This window comes from Schistocerca serialis, chromosome 7 (genome assembly GCF_023864345.2).
Source record: "Schistocerca serialis cubense isolate TAMUIC-IGC-003099 chromosome 7, iqSchSeri2.2, whole genome shotgun sequence".
Lineage (NCBI taxonomy): Eukaryota > Metazoa > Arthropoda > Insecta > Orthoptera > Acrididae > Schistocerca > Schistocerca serialis.
In genome coordinates, this window is record NC_064644.1 from 55,480,470 (window position 1) to 55,495,279 (window position 14,810).

A 14,810-nucleotide genomic window follows, 5' to 3' on the forward strand; every position below is an offset into this window, starting at 1 on the left:
TTCGTCCCCAAACCTTCCTCGCTGTCGTTATCTGTAAAACTATAATGAGTCTGAGATTTCTTTCTGTTGTTCCCTCATTTCTTACGTGGTCAGGTCGGGAAATACTAAAAGCTCTTCTCAGATGGTCCATATCTAAAGCTCTAAGTTTCTTTCTGTGAGTTCCCAGCACTCACTCCATTAGATTGTTATTGCATCCACAATGATTTGTGTAAATGGATTTTAACTCGTAAACTCATTTTTGAGGACCAGTGCACTGCGTTTAATTTTTTGATACCCGTCCTTCCCTGTCCCTCCGTTGTACAAATATCTCTGTCACTGCACTTCGTACCCCGTTGTCTGTACAACCGTAAATCCCGACTCCACAATAAATTACTTAACTGTTAAATGCAGCGAACGTAAGGAAAGTGACCTAAGGAAAGAGAGAAAGTAGAGGCCTCGAAATGAGTGGTACTGAGGAAAGGAAAATACTAATGTCAAACAACTAGTAAATGTTTGGGGAAGACGTTACTAGTGTTGTCAGAAGGAAGATAAAGAAGTTATTGAAATAATGACAAGCGGAGTGGCAACTGTACCTGAAATGAAAGATCTTCTACAGGAAAGCAGGCAAGACAGGTCATTGACTCCCGCGGTAGCGAGGGAAATTTTAACAACTGCTTCATCTATGAAGTCAGAACAGGTGCACAGCCCTATCCCTCCAAGGATGAACAAGAAGCAGGTATCGACAACGTCAGTTAAAAACAGAGTGACAGTTCTCACGTTGCGTTACGTAATGGAGGCTAGGTTGAAGAAAATCATGGGATTTGTCGACGTGGATAAGGCGTTCGACAATATCAAATGCTGCAAGATGTTCGTAATTCCGATAAAAATAGGAGTAAGCTGTATGGAAAGAATGGTAGTATACAATACTTACAAGAACCTAGAAGGAACACCACGATTGGAAGACCAAGAACGAGTGGCTCCGATTAAAAAGGATGTAACACACAGATGTAGCCTTTCACCGATTCTGTTCAATCTACACATCGAAGAAGCAATAATGGAAAAAATTAAAGGTTCAAGAATGGAACTCAAATTCAAGGTGAAAGTATATCAATGATAAGATTCACTGATGACATGGCTATTCTCAGTGAAAATGAAGGAGAATGAACGATCTGCTAAATAAAACGAACAGTCTGATGAATACAGAATAGTGTCTGAGAGTAAATCGGAAAAAAACGAAAGTAATAAGAAGTCGTAGAAATGAGAACAGCAAGAAACTTGACATCAGGATTCGTGGTCACGAAGTAGATGAAGAAGTCTGCTACCTGAGCTGCAAAATAATTTAAGACGCACAAAGCATGGAGGACACAAATGGCAGACTAGAAGTGGCAGAAAGGGCATTCGAGGCCATGAGAAGTCTACTAGTATCGAGCACAGGCTTTAAATTGATGACGACATTTTTGGGAATGTGTTGTTGCAGCACAGCGTTATATGTTACTGAAACGTAGACTTTGCGAAAACCAGAACAGAAGAGAATCGAAGCATTTGAGATGTGGTGTGATAGAAGAATGTTGAAAATTAGATGGACTGATAAGGTAAGGCATGAGGAAGTTCTCGGAGAATCGAGGAGGAAGGAATAGATGGAGAACACTTCCAAGAAGAAGGGACAGGATGGTAGATAATCTGTTAAGAAATCACGGAATGACTTCCAAGGTACTAGAGGGAGTATACAGGATAGAAACTGTAGAGGAAAAACAGAGACTGGAATACATCCATCAAATAATTGTGGGCGTAGGTAACAAGAGCTCCTCTGAGATGAATAGGTTGGCACAGGAGAGGAATTTGTGGAGGGACATATCAAATCGGTCAAAAGACTGATGACTCAAAAACAAAACAAAAAATGTTGCAAATAATTGTAATCGAGAATACTACTGGTGCTTCTCACATTAAGCGGGTGTTGATGTACCCATAGTGGAAGTGCAGCAGGTGTGACTGCTTTTCGCTTGCGCCTGTGTGGGCCCCCAGCTAGAATGCGGGACGCGGCAGGATGCGTGACGCAAACAGCGTTAGCCGGGGCGGCCGTTTCTGTGAGTGGAATCTAATCAGGAAGCAGGCAGGCGAGCGAGTGGCGCCGCTCTGTCGCCCGAGTGTGTGTGTGTGTGTGTGTGTGTGTGTGTGTGTGTGTCCACAGTGACGTATCCGCCATGCAGCATCAAAGCCGACTCCGAATGCTGTCTGCTTCGCACGCAGTTGCTGAAGAGTTCTGAAGGGCGGGCAGTTGTTGAACATTGGTAAGCAGTTCAACGGCGCCTACTCTACGGTACGTAGCAAAACTTCGCCTACTACCAGTGAGATGGAGGTCTGTATTTTATGTAAAATTTTAGTTACATTTACACCTGGTCCATTTTTAGGCAAAAATGTTTAATCCTTTGTTTTTCCCTCGACGTTAGGGATCCAGTATGAGAAAAGGGAGATGTTAAGCAATTTTACTTTTACATTTTGCATTTATACTTACCTTTATTGATGGTCCATCACCTATCTACCTAAATAAACCGTTTTCCGCATTACATTTCTTTTACATATGACAGAAAATATATTCTTATTTCATCCTAGTATATACTCACGATATTAATAAAAACTAAAGCTTAAAGTTAGCGCTGGATTGAGAAATTAGAGAAATTTAACTGAAGATTGTATGAGTAGAAAGGGAAAAAAAAGAAAGAAGACAGCGTAGAATGTGTAAGATCCCACCACCATCTACACTGAAAATACGAGGGCTTTGAGCTCCGATCCTCTGCGTCGGATAATCCGATTACTGACTGGAGGGAAGCATCTCCAAATGAATGGGGAGTCGCTGCCCTAAGTCATATGTTATTGTTTTATAATTTAATTTATGTCCTTGTTTCGTGCTATGTATGTGATTAGTTTATTTCACTTTTATAGTATCTAGTGACCAAGTGGTACTACTTCTACGATACAGCTGTTACCGGTTTAACCTGCGCACTTAGTGCACGGCGTGCTGGTGCTATAGCTACTTGTATACTACATATGTTACTTCTTGGTGGCACGTGATTTGGGAACTGTTGGCCATCAGTCTCTCTATTATTATCAAAGTGTTGTGTGTCCCGTAGAGAGTGGAAAGACGAAAATGTAGCGTTAAGAATAAGCAATCGGCAACGTTCTTTGATGTGTCATTGACAAGGAAACATTTTGAAGAAGTATGGAATGTTAGGCATTTCTAAAGTTTGGTGGAGGGAAATGGAGGCAACGCAGTGCCCTTTTATACCTACTACCACCATCTACACTGAAGAGTTAAAGCACCTAATATAGGCATGCGTATTCAAATACAGAGATACGTAAAGAGCCAGAATACGGCGCTGCGGTCGGCAACGTCTATAAAAGACAACAAGTGTCTGGCGCAGTTGTTAGTTCGGTAACTGCTGCTACAATGGCAGATTATCAAGATTTAAGTGAGATTGAATGTAGAGTTATAGTCGGCGTACGAGCGATGGGACACCACATCCACGAGGCAGTGGTGAAGTGGGAATTTTCCCGTTCGACCATTTCACGAGTGTACAATAAATATCAGGGATCCAGTCAAACAGCAAATCTCCGACATCACTGCGGTGGGAAAAAAAAACGTTCAAGAGCGGGAACCACGACAGATGAAGAGAATCGTTCAACATGACAAATGTATAACCCCTCCGCAAATTGCTTCAGATATCAATGCCGGGCCATCAACAAGTGTCAGTGCGAGAAAAATTCAACGATACATCGTCGTTATGGACTTTCGGAGCCAAAGGTTCACTGTGTACCCTCGATGACTGCGCGACACAACGCCTTACACCTCTGCTGGTTCGTCAACACCAACATCGCACTGTTGGTGACCGGAAACATGTTGTCTTTTCAAAAGAGTATCGTTTCTAATTTTATCGAGCGGATGGGCGTGTACGGGTATGGAGACAACCTCATGAATCCATGGACCCCGCATATAGGTTGAGGACTGTTCAAGTTGGTGGAGGCTCTGTAATTGTGCTGGGCGAGTGCAGTTAGTGATATGGGATCCCTGATACATCTACATAAGTTCATCTAGATACGTGGGATGACACGTACGTAAACATCCTGGCTGATAACCTGCATTCTTACACGTTCATTTTGTATTCCGACGGACTTGGGCAATTCCAGCAGGACAATGCGACATGTCCAGAAATGCTACAGAATGACTCTTCTGAGTTTAAACACTTCCGCTGGCCACCAGGCTCCCCAGACATGAACGCTATTGAGCATACAGTATCTGGATGCCTTGCAGCGTGCTGCTCAGAAGAGATCTCTGCTCCCTCGTACTCATACTGAGTTATTTACAGCTCTGCAGGATTCATGGTGTCAGTTCCGTCCAGCACTACTTCAGATATTAGTCGATTCCATGCCACGCCTTGTTGCGGCACTTCTGCGTGCTCTTGGGCCCTACATCATACGTATTAGGCAGATGTACCAGCTTCTTTGGCTCTTCAGTGTATATATGTGTGTACTGCTATCACGCGACTTTTTTCATCTCAGTGTAGTAGTGCTGACTGTAGAAGCCTTTCTTAAATAATAATTACAACAGGTTAGTATAACTTGTTTCGTTGTTATATGCCAATCCACTGCGTTTGCTGATCATCATCAAGGGAAAAACCTATTCTCATTCCACCTAAAAAATTATATCTCTACTTTAACTTTGTGGAGTGTCATTTACTACGGGGCTAGCGCTCTTTTCATTGGTTTCTACTTGTTCGTCATAAAATGTTGCGTGTAATTGTTTCAAGTGTTATGTAACAGGCGTGCGTTTCTAGGCGCTTCAGTCCGAAACCGCGCAGCTGCTACGGTCGCAGGTTCGAATCCTGGATATGTGTGATGTCGTTAAGTTAGGTAAGTTTAAGTAGTTCTAAGTCTAGGGGACTGATGACCTCAGATGTCAATTCCCATAGTGCTTAGAGCCATTTTCTTATGTTACAAAGATGTAAGCAATTTGAGGGCGGGATTCCCTCTTCGATACGCGGAAGTATGCGTACATTTTATGACTTTATGGTGAGCGGTTCCCTATTTGTCTCCTAGTAAGTCATTTCAGGCAGCACTCTACGGATCACATAGCTCCATAAAAATCCTTTTAGTTCCTGTATTGCTAACATATGTTCCCTGTTGTGGACTGGCAAGACAGCCAATCCACAATGACGGGTAGCCGCAAGGCACGCGTTTAAGCTCACGCAGGCTAGACTGAGCTCTGGAACAGGTAAAGGAAGTTATAGTAGCAAAGAACGTACGTAGCTGCGGGAATACGTAACTTTAATCCATAATTGGTGAACATCGGTCTGACGGTACATGCATCACAAGATAAATAGCGAATGATAATGGCGCCTTGCTTGGTCGTAGCAAATGACGTAGCTGAAGGCTATGCTAATTATCGTCTCGGCAAATGAGAACGTAATTTTCCAGTGAACCATCGCTAGCAAAGTCGGCTGTACAACTGGGGCGAGTGCTAGGACGTCTCTCTAGACCTGCCGTGTGGCGGCGCTCGGTCTGCAATCATTGACAGTGGCGACACGCGGGTCCGACGTATACTAACGGACCGCGGCCGATTTAAGGGCTACCACCTAGCAAGTGTGGTGTCTGGTGGTGACACCACATTCCCCAGTTTAGTTTTCTCAAGAACTCTGACCACGACAGTTGGCATACAGAAACAAAAGAGCTGTATGTGTAGAGCGGAGGCGATATTGGAATGCGAAATAAACAATGCAGAATCAGCTAGCCCACAGCGTGAACGTCATTGTCAACTAAGGGGGTACGGTAGCTTCGCGGAGAGGGTGTTAACTTCATACATTGCATCAGATACATATCAGACGTTTAGTTGTGTTAAATTACGCTACACACGTTTACTTTGTAGGCGAGTGCCTCTCAGCAGTAATCCTTTGATTAGCGGCAGAAAGAAGGTAGTAGTCTTTAACACTGCCGTCACATGTGATCCTAAAATCTTCAGGTGCAAAATCTAATTTGTAAGCCCTGTTCAAGAGCAGGAGTTTGGTTATCTACGATGAAAGATTACACTGTTTGATTAACTAGAAGGGTCAGAACTTTTCAGCGTAGCAGGACAAATTTTCGTGAGAGAAAGAGTTCCATTGCTAAGGAAAATAGCCTTAGAGTTGAGAAAGATGTTTCTGAATCTGTATGTAGTGAAAACACATGTATGGCAATGAAATATGAAAAATCTAAAAGCTAGTGAAGAAATAACTGGAATCGCTTGAAATGTAATATTAAAGAAGAAGGTGAAAATAATATAGAAAGTGGAACGGCAAAAGCAAGAGGCTTTAGGCTGAAGTTGATGGAAGCAGACATGGTGGAACGAGTTCTTACGAATTGTGGTACCATAGCAGTTATGGTACACTGTGTGATCAAAAGTATCCGTACACCCAAAACAACATACGTTTTTCATATTAGGTGCATTATTTTGCCACCTACGGCCAAGTACTCCGTAAAGCGATCTCAATAGTCTTTACACATCGTGAGAGAGCAGAATGGTGCACACCCCAGAACTCACGGACTTCGAACGTGATTGGGTCTCACTTGTGTCCTACATCTCTAAACGAGATTTCCACACTCCTAAATATCCCTATGTCCAGTATTACTGATGTGATAGTGAAGTGGAAACGTGAAGGGACACATACAGCACAAAAGCGTACGGGCCTACCTCGTCTGTTCACTGACAGAGGCCGCCTACAGTTGATGAGGCTCGCAATGTGTAATAGCCAGACCATCACACAGGAATTACAAACTGCATCTGGATCCACTGCACGTACAATGACAGCTAGGCGGGAGGTGAGAAAACTAGGATTTCATGGTCAAGCGCCGCTCATAAGTCATACATTACGCCGGTAAATGCCAAACAACGCCTCGCTTTGTGTATGGAGTGTAAACATTGGTCGATTGAACAGTGGAAAAACGTTGTGTGGAGTGACGAATCACGGTACACAATGTGGCGATCCGATGGCAGGGTGTGGGTATGGCGAATGTCCGGTGAAAAACATCCGCCCGGCTGTGTAGTACCAACAGTAAAATTCGGAGGCGATTGTGTTACGGTGTGGTCGTGTTTTTCATGGAGGGGCTCGCAGCCCTTTTTGTTTTGCGCGGCACTATCACAGCATAGGCCTAAATTGATGTTCTAAGCACCTTCTTGCTTCCCACTGTTGAAGAGCAATTTGGGTATAGCGACTGCATCTTTCAACACCATCGAGTACCTGTTCATAATGCACTGCCTGTGGCGGAGTGGTTACACGGCAATAACATCACTGTAATGGACTGGCCTGCACAGAGTCCTGACCTGAATTCTACAGAACATCTTTGGAATGTTTTGGAACGCCGACTGCGTGGCAGGCCTCAGCTAGCGACATCGATACCTCTCCTCGGTGCAGCACTCCGTGAAGAATGGGCTGCCATTCCCCAAGAAACCTTCCAGCACCTGATTGAACGTATGCCTGCGAGAGTGGAAGCTCTCATCAAGGCTACGGGTGGGCCAACACCATGCTGAATTCCAGCATTACCGATGGAGGGCGCCACGAACTTGTAAGTCATTTTCAGCCAGGTGTCCAGATACTTTTGATCACATAGTGTACAACTCGGTATTTAAACTTGTTATGTGCGATTTTCGGATCTTACGGTAGTGACTGTTTAGGAGAGGATTGTAAGGTGAGGAATAATATTGACATTCTATAAACAGGAGCGTGAAATTTTAGAAGTCTGGGAATAGTAGGGATACTAGAAGAGCATTGGAAGCATTGCTCATATCTGTTTAGGCTTAGTGAAGTGCAATGCAAAGGATTTCTGGTCGAATGGGGGGTAGGAGGGTGATAGCAGCACCAGTGAATAACGTGAAAAGTCTCGTAATCGTTATGAATATGATGACAGAAAACATTATATGTTACTATGAGTAAGGCACTGGTCGTTAGAAACTTTTGACGATATAAAATAAGCCTATACCAACTAACATAGACTCTTTTACATAATCACATTAGAAGGTGATGAAGTAGAGACTTACTTTCTTACTCTTACTCACCTGGCCCCGCAAATTGCAATCGGTTTTTGGCTTCGTCAAGTAGCTCTTCCACAGTATTCTGTCTTCGGCACATTCTTTCCTTCTTCCCAGTACCTGGAGATCCTTGGAAACCTGGTCTCTCCATCCCTGCCTAGAGGTCTTCGTCCGTCCGGTTCATTCTCTGAGACTTCTTTCAGGAAATATACCATCTCTCCTCTATAGACGTGGCCGGCGCGTCTTAGTCTTCTTGTCTTAGCTTCCCCAGCTACGTCTGGTTCTTCGTATAGCTCCCTGAACTCCATGTTCTTTCTGCTTCGCTACTCTCCGCCTTTACAGATTGGTCCAAATATCTTTCGTAGTATTTTATTTTAAAAAACTTTTATCTTCGTGAATTTATCTATTCTCCACATTCCTGCCCCACATAGTAATAGTGGTCGGATTATGGTTTTATATATTCTTACTTTGGTTCCTCTTGAAAAGTAGTTTGTTGAGCGAGTATCATGCTCTGGATGCAGCTTTGATCCCCTCCACTATTTCTTGCTTCTCATCGTTTTTGTTGTTTACTATTGTCCCTAGAGATTTGAACTAATCTACTTCTTAAAACATGTGGTTATCGATCTGCGGAGTTTCGCGTCTTTTTGTTCAGTAATTTCTTCCTATACACTTGAATTTTGTTTTCTCATCATTTACTTCTTATCCAACTTCCTTTGATTTTTGAAAGTGTCTATTTTCCACTATTTTAGGGTCATCCGGATTTTCAGCGATTAGTGCTACGCCATCTGCAATGGCCAGTACATTTATTTTTGTTCCTATTTTAGTTCCCTCTTCTGCTTCACTTGCTGCGTTCAGTGCTTTCTGTATTGCAACGTTGAACAAGAGGGGTGATATTTCATCTCCTTGCCTGTTTTCTGTTTTTACGTCAAACGCCTCGGAATATTCCCCATACATTTTCGCTACCCCTTTCGAGCCTTCCAGTGTCACTTCCACAGGACTTAAAATCTTTCTCGATATTCCGAATAACTGCATTTTCTCTCACAACTTATCTCCGGCTATACTGTCATAGGCTTTCTTAAAATCAACAAATAGTACTTCCATTGTTTTGTTATACTCCCAATATTTGGATATTGCTTCTTTCTGTATGAATATCTAGTCGGTGTTTGGACAATTCTTAAAAAACCCCGTTTGTTTCTCATTTATTATCTCTTTTAAATATGGTTCTAATTTTTTCTGGAGGATGTTGGAGAACATTTTATAGGCGGTGCTAATTGATGGGATGACTCTGCAATTCCTGTATTGTTGTTTGTTGCCTTTTTTTATGAATTGGTATTATTACCGCTTTTGACCACTCCTCTGGCATTCTTTCTTCATTCCAATTGTTAGTAACAAGTTTGTGTACTTGTTTTGCAATTTTTATTCCTCCCTTCTTAAACGATTCAGCAGTTACGTCACCTCTCCCTGGAGCTTTGTTACTTTTTAGTATCTCTATTGAGTCTATTGCCTCTTTCTTTGACGGCGGTTCCACGAAGGGATCCACACTCTGATAATTGTGTTTTTAGTCCATTTCTGTAGTGCTATTGTCAACATTTGGAAGATCCTCAAAATATTCCCTCCAAATTTCCATACCTATGGATCTTTCCAGAACTGCAATGCCACTTTTATCTTTAATGCCATACATCCGTGGTATATATCTTTTTTCTGAAAAGTCCAAGTGAGCTGTAAAAATGTCTTGTATTCTTCGCACTTTTATTCTCCTCTGCTCATTTCATTAAACTCTCCACATGTGCCCACTTTTTCCTTCTGAGAGGATTTTAGGTTTTGTCTTAACATCTTCATTTGCTTCTTTATTTTCGCTGGAACCCTCTTGTAGGTGTTTTTTCTTCATGTTCTCTTTTTTTTTCACTTTTTGCTCACCATATTCAGAAAACTATGGACATTTCCTTGTTTTTCCGCATACTTGAAGTGCTGCATTTTCCACAATTTGTTTTTTATCATTTCCCAGTGGTCTTCAATGTCAAGGTTGTCTTCCATTGTTAGAGAATCAAATTTATTTTGCAGCTTAACGACTAACTCCTTTGATTCGCCATTATCTTTAAATCTGTCTATGTCAATGTTATTGTCTTTTATTCCCTTTCCATGCCCTTGGCTTTTCTGTGGCTATTCTTTTGCGTACCTCTTCTACGTCTGTGCCTGCCTCAGCTCCCATTATGGTTTTCACATTCATAATACTGCCTTTATGTCTTTGATCTATGGTCTACTTTTTTTTTGTTTTTTTTTTTTTTTGTTCTTCCATCTGGTGATACCCAAGTTACTTTGTGAATGTCCTTCCGAGGAACTTTATGACGAAGAAGCTATTAAAGGAGCGAATGAAACTTTCGTAAATTGAACAAAAGTACAATGGAAAGGGAGTCCTATACTGATGTTTGCAGGTGACGTAGCCGTTTTTGCACATGTGCGGAAGACATGGGAGACCTGTTGAGAGGGATGAACAGGATTCTTAGAACCCTTGTTCCATATGAATAACCAAAGATGAAGTTGCCGATAGGTAATAGATGTAAGTAGGAGATTTTAGTTTTACTCAACACCAAATTCGTGAAGTTCACTGTAGCAAAAAAAAAAAAAAAAAAAAAAAAAAATATTCTCTTGATCAGGAATAGGGTTTACACACGATACCCGAAGTAAGCTAGATATGAATAGATAGGCACAGCCTAACAATTCCTTCTTGAGTAAAAACTAACTTCCACCGTCAGATTTTGTTACGGAACTGAGAAAAATCTTTCGGATACTACAAAGCATTGTATGGAAATGAAACGAAAACCATCGTAATTCCGGAGGAAGTATTTGAAATGTGATTCTGTCAACGAATGTTAAGCAATAAGTGAATGAAAGAAGTACGAAATAAGTATAACAAACAATAAGCGAGGAAAGAAGTCTACGGAAGGCCATTACCAGAAGAATGTACAGGTTGGTGGAACATCTACTACAGCATCTAAGGAGGTTTGGAGCAGTGAGAACACGTGATTCTAGGGGCAGACCGAATTTAGAATGTACGGTACAGGTTATGTAAGATATTGGGTGTAATAGTTATGTCGAGATGAATATACGTGTAAGAAATAGAAAAGATAGAAGACAGCATCAACCCCGTTAAAAGACGGTGGAATTTAAAAGTCCTGTTGATAATTTAAAGATAGACAACAACATCAAACCTGTTTAAAGACTGTGACTTTAAAAATCATATTGCTGATTTTAAAGGTAGAGTACAGCATGAAACAGCTTAAAAGACTGTGGTTTTTAAATGTTCTACTGCTTATTTCAGATAAAATCTACGCATTGTACTCGGCAGCCTTTTAGATGCACATGAAATAGAATTTATGCAACGTAGCTCAAGTGCTGTAACTCTCTAGTCTTATTCATTGTATGTGTAAGCTAATACTCTAGATTTTATTGTTCGTGAGTAATGATTGTTGAGCGAGCGTGTGCTTACTGTATGAAAGTTTATGTATTTATTATAACAGCCACTCTTGTAACCTTAAAAAGCAGTAGACCCCTGCTGCTGTCACAATCCCCCCATAAATGACTGTAGCAGAAAATTCACAAGGCGACAGTTGCGGTTTTTTTTTCAGTCGAACACATTAAACTGCTACAACGTCTGTGTCACGGTGATTTCCCGTAGAAATGTTACTGCAAAAGTCTTCAGAACTAATGGTAACTCACCCCTTTATTCAGTACAGTTACAAGGTTCAGAAAGCAGTTTGGATCACACACAATTTCTACAGTCTACAGAATCTTTACATACTACGTGCTGTCAGCTGCTATTACAACATGCCATGTCCAGAACTCTGATAGAATTTAAGTAATGCAACAAGGTAAGTGATTCAGTATCGTGTGCGAAATTATCGTTTATTGTGCATCTGTAGCAAGTACAAATATAAGTAGAACCCAATTACAATTCATAAATATTTTTTTAAAATTTGAGTGTCACATGTCACCAAAGATTTATTTAGCAAATAGTAGGGGAATATGAGTTACACTTCCGTAAGCCTAACCTCCTAAGTCTATTATTATTTAAACAGAATAAAAATTTCGGCTGTGGGAAATTATGTCACTTTCTGCAATCGAACAAATCGTACGTTAAGTCGAGTAATGTGCGTAATACAGTTGCCGGTTCCCGTCACAAAATTCATCTAATTTATCTTAACGCCTTGAATGTAATCATTTAGTTCACAGATTCATACTGATGTCACAGCACGAAAACATAATGTTGTTTTATCTTGTCTGGTCTCCAGTGTTCGCAGTAGACCAACGATATTTTTCCTCCTACCAGTCACAATTAGCGAGAAAGAGTAGTATGAGAAATTTATCTTTCCGGTAGAGATTATCTTATTCCCACATTTGGACGGTGGAATTGAATTAACTGTTTTTGGTGCTTTCTTACTTCAACAGAATTTGTAACTCTTTTGACGACATATCAACTCCAGGAATGTTTTGCTGAAAAAATACAGAATGAGGACACAGGAATTCAAATTATGAGAGGACAGAAGAGCCCAATATGAGGCAAGTCCTTAAATTCCATGAAAACACCATAGTCACTCTATATATTGGTGCAGGAGGCATTATTTATTTCGAGACTGAAATACTATACTTCTTAGAGTAGTAGTCCGCAATGATTCTGAATTTTCTATGAGCATTTAAGACATGTTCCGTTTTCTTGTGTATTGTTCGAGACTTGGTCTAGTAACATGGGATGAATCGTTTTCGTTTCCTAGGCGAAGTGACGTGGACCTTGATGAGGTTGTGTTGCTTGTGTGCGTCAGTGAAGCAGATAGCAAACTGTAGGTACAGCAATTTGGAGAGGACATCTATGGAAAGGCTAGAATAGCATATGATGATTCCTGATCACGCCAGCAGTCTTTTCACTAACTGCAGGATCCAAAAGTTGGATGATTGGCTGATGACGACGTGTAACATCGTCTTCTTATTTTCGTATGGCGGCACGATCGTTAACAGAGGGAAAATATAGCGAGTAAAAGCGTTCTAACGAATAATTCTATGCTAGCGATATCTTTATGAGTAAAGCATTCCAGAAAAATCTCCAAGCGCTGACCTCTAAGAGGATGTTGTCATCATGAAAAATAAATTTAGCTACATAAGGTACAGACTAGTGCGATGACAGACAGATCTCCTAATCATGTAGGTCGGTTAGAGATCTTGAAAAGAAAAGTGACAGTTAGTGAAGCACTGTGGTACGAAGAATAGGTAACAATTTTGGTGAGTACACGATTACCAACATGAAATCAGAGAATGCAGGAGTTGGTTTAATGACAAAGAAACAACGTGTGTGAGCTACTAATAACAGCAGATTGAAGGAATAGTGATAGCCACGTCACATTGAGTCATCAGGCTTCTGACCACATGCTGGATATATCCCAATCTTTGTCTTCCTCTACAGCTCCCACTAGTGCCATGTAAGTTACTGGCTAATGTCTCAACAACAAGTATCCTGTCTGATTAAAACTGTGTGTCAGACAGAGACTGGAACTTGGGACCTTTGCCTTTCACGGGCAAGTGCTCTGCTGGCGGAATTGAAACTGTGAGAACGTGTCATGAGTCGTGCTTGGGTAGCTCAAATAGTGGGCTAGGGATTACATTCTTCCCGGACGGGACGTACGACGCACGCACTAATACGACTGCAGTAATGTAGCTTCGAGGCCAGACGTTGCTGTATTCGTTCAGAGAATACCGACAGTATTTCTCTAATTTCCTGTGGAGTGCGTTTCAAGACCCCCCTCCCGCACATCCGCATAGATGGAACGTCCAGGGTTGGACAAGTTAATTTATCGATGCGAAGAAAGAATGAAGATAAGAATCGGTGAATACCATATGCTTACGAGAAGGCATATGCGGATGACAGAGCAGCGGGAAGGGATGGAGATACGGTTCTCCTTTGTCCTGAGTGTTTCTTTCTTTATGTAAGGCGAGAACAATGTTCAATTTACTACGTTTCAAGCAACATAGAAATATTATTTGTGGTATGACAATGACGTCGTTGTTACCGAAATTTAACTTCGCTTATATGTTATATCTGAACCAGGATTTGTTTAATCTCTGAAAGATGTTCATTGAAATTTGAAAGACAGTTGGAGAAGTATTTCTTTTTAACATAATATTGTTGTTTTTACAGTCCCTAACGTACGTTTAACTTACCAAAGATTACTACTTATTACAATGTCAATTTTATGTTAGTCTTGTTTATAGTTACCCTGTTGGCTTATATATGTATGTGTATATAAAGAAATTGTTAACGTTCCATCGGGTGCGATGTTTTACGCAACGACATCGGGCGCGGTGTATCAAATTGATCATATCGCTTATTCGCGTGACTCTTTATTTAATTTCATTAACAAAAAACATCGTAGAGGGAGACCAAGAGATGAATACACAAAGCAGATTCACAAGGATGTAGATTGCAGTAAGTACTGGGAGATGAAGAAGCTTGCACAGGATAGAGTAGCATGGAGAGCTGCATCAATCCAGTCTCAGGACTGAAGACAACAACAACAACAACAACAACAAAATTAATTAAAAACGTCCTGCCGGCCGGAGTGGCCGAGTGGTTCTAGAAGCTACAGCCTGGAGCCACGCGACCGCTACGGTCGGAGGTTCGAATCCTACCTCGGGCATGGATGTGTGTGATGTCCTTAGGTTCGTTAGGTTTAAGTAGTTCTAAGTTCTAGGGGACTGATGACCTCAGATGTTAAGTCACATACTGCTGAGA